Here is a 3,078-nt window from a genome sequence, read left to right as displayed (position 1 = left end):
AGAGCTGGGGAAATGCAGACAGGAGGCCAAAGAGCCCACGCCGACCCCACCCCATCTGCCACTCACTGTCTTGCTTTGGTTTGGTTTTCTTTCCCTTCCCTCCCTTTAACAAAAAATACCATGGGTTTTAAGATCATTTCATCCCAGACACCTCCTTCACTGGGTCACCAGGGTACAGAGACTTGTCCATCCATGGTCTGCCCTCCTGGATGGACAAAGCTTTGTCCTAGAGGGGGGCGTCTAGTTTTCACTGCACTACGTCCCACGAGGATGCACAGCAAGACCCCAGGATACAAAACGGGGGACTAACCCAGCCTGGGAAATGGGGATGGGGGTGAACGAGGCTTCTCTGAGGGAGTCTCACTGGAGCTGAGCTTGGGGCTGAAGGGGATCATCTTGTGAAGCAGGAGGTGGGGAAAGTCCCAGGCAGAGAAAAGAGCAGGGTGTGTGTGTGTGTGAGTGTGTGTTCATCTGCATGTATGAGTATGTGTGCGTGTGTATAAATGCATGAATGTGTATCCATGTGTATATGTGTGTAGGAATGGGTGTGGATCCATGTGTATGTTTATGTATAGGCATGTGTATATGTGTGTAGGAAGGGGTGTGGATCCATGTACATGTTTATGTATATGCATGTGTATATATGTATAGGAATGGGTGTGGACCCATGTATATGTTTATGTATATGCATGTGTATATGTGTGTAGGAAGGGGTGTGGACCCATGTATATGTTTATGTATATGCATGTGTATATGTGTGCAGGTCTATGTATGTGTGAGGGGGGTGGAGGGGTTTAACTAAGAAAGACAAGAGTTGGCTGGTACAGAATTGGAGCAAAAATGTCAAGGAGAGATTGTGGCAGCCATATCACGGAAAAGCTTGGAGATGAAAAAGTAAAAATAGCTTCCATCGTGCTCGCTTCGGCAGCACATATACTAAAACTGGAACAATACAGAGAAGATTAGCATGGCCCCTGCGCAAGGATGACACGCAAATTCGTGAAGCGTTCCATATTTTTTGTTATACGGCAGAAACTAACACAACATTGTAAAGCAATTTATACTCCAATAAAGATGTTAAAAAAAAAAAGAATAGCTTCCATTTACTGAGAACTTTCCATCAGAGGGATGTTACTCACTTGGAATCTGAGGCTCAGAGAAGGTACCAAACCACACAGCGAGTAGGTATTTATTTCTCACACCCCATTCTGAAACACACAATTAGCCTGGCTAAATATTGGTGGTTAATATTTCTGACCCTTCACCCTCGAGAATGCTAAATAAAGGATGTGTCCTGTGGACGTGTGCTTTTTTAAACACTTGTTTGAATGACCTTTTCTAATCCAGCACCTACAACCCTATAAACTAAAACCACTCTTATGCTCTTGATATGCTGTACTTACGAAGGCGAGAAAATATGCTGATATATTTGAGTGAGATTTTTGGTTAGAATTGAACCCTAAGAGCTTTTTAATTAATTTTTATCCCATTCCCCAGGCATACGGCTAATTGAAATTTTTCTATACGTAAGGTTCATAATTATTACTAAACGTGAAGTGTTGGCAGAACAATTTCATCGTAGAAAATTCCTATTTTACAATTTCTTGAATCCTGCCTACCTAAATGACACATGGATGACTCACACCTTCAAATAGAGCGCCTTTTCTAACGAGGGCTGCGCTTCCTAAAATACTCTCCCTTCTGCTCGCCAGAATCCCACCCCTTTCCGGCCCAACTCTTTGAATGTCCCCTCCCTGCTTCATCCTCAACCCTCCTGCCGCCATCTGTCACTCACCCTCCCTTAAGATTTCGGACAACACTGTCTAAAACTGTATTACAGCAGCCAAAATAGCAAAAGCAAATACCACTGACTCAGCAGACACGCCTGGATGCATGTATTCGTTCGGCAAACATTTATTATTATGTGGGCCTGGCTCCATGCCAGACACGGGGGTTACAAGAGTAGACAGACAGGGGCACCGATGTTACACGTCACTCTAGGGGACAGCGACCTTTTCTTATCTTCCATCCTTACCTCCACCTGGCAAGGTAGGAGAATGGGGAGGACTCCATACAGGTGACTGGAGGGAAGGTGTGCTCATTTCTGATTTAGGGAACACAAAGGAACGGGAGGACAAAGCAGGACAAAGCAGAACAGCAGTGTGATGGACGGCTCTGAAACTGAAGAAAGACGAAGTCCAGGCTTAAAACGAGATGTAGGAGCCATGGGCTCACGTGTAAATGATTCAGAAATGGTGGGGAAAGAGCCTCACGCTCTGCGGCTGTCAGAAACGGCCGTTCTTTTGGGGGAAACGTTCGGGTTTGTGTTGCTCCCTGTCCAAGGTGACCTGCTGGGGACTAAGTCAGGCCAACAGGTGTGGTCAGAGAAAACACAGGTGAGAGCAGATTTGCAGAAAGCTCAATGTGTAAATGACATGAAAGCTCAGAGCGGTGCTACAATTTGGAATTGAGGGGCACCCTGGCCGATGGCCCTAAGATTGAGTGGGGGGATCCCTTCTCAGATGAAAGCAGTCCCAGTTTAGACAAAGATACTTAACGTGAAAAAGGTAAGCTACCCGTCATTCCTCAAAGTCTCATCGTTACCCTGAAAATGGCATCACAAACTGTCCTCCAAATCACACATTTATTCCCTTAAGTGGTCAGGACACCAAGGAGAGGACAGTCCTGTGCAGATGACCCACAGCCCTAGTGCCTGGACCCGAGGTCTCCCCAGTGTAAAGGTATATCTTGTAACTTTCATTTTTCTCTTCCTATACCCACTCATTCATGTTTCCAGAGTGCCTGCCTGGTGTTGGGGATGCAGGATAGAAGCCCCGCCTTTCACATTCGGATTGAGGATGTATGTACATGAAGGACACAGACACACACACAAGCATTTACAACACAGCGTGGCAAGTGCCTGAGCCCACGGCCAATGGGGGTTGACCGTGGAAATCACAAACTCCAGGGCTTCATCTCGCCAAGTTGAAGCCCACACCTTGGCAAACCCTCCCCCGCCCCTGCCCCCCCCCCACCCAAGTTTTAAATTTTTATCAGTTTAGGAGACCCAGCGGTCTC

The 3,078-nt window shown here is 46.4% G+C and overlaps 1 non-coding gene across 1 annotated transcript; it reads left to right on the top strand.

Annotated features, from left to right (window-relative positions):
* The first annotated feature begins 912 nt into the window (after positions 1-912).
* Positions 913-1,019, top strand: LOC133078823 (U6 spliceosomal RNA). Its single transcript, XR_009697948.1, has one exon. It is a non-coding gene; the product is annotated as a U6 spliceosomal RNA (small nuclear RNA).
* Positions 1,020-3,078: the final 2,059 nt, after the last annotated feature.

Source organism: Eubalaena glacialis, chromosome 1 (genome assembly GCF_028564815.1).
Source record: "Eubalaena glacialis isolate mEubGla1 chromosome 1, mEubGla1.1.hap2.+ XY, whole genome shotgun sequence".
NCBI classification, from domain to species: Eukaryota; Metazoa; Chordata; class Mammalia; order Artiodactyla; family Balaenidae; genus Eubalaena; species Eubalaena glacialis.
Note: the sequence above shows the minus strand (reverse complement) of the source record. Positions and strands in the feature narration are given on the sequence as shown.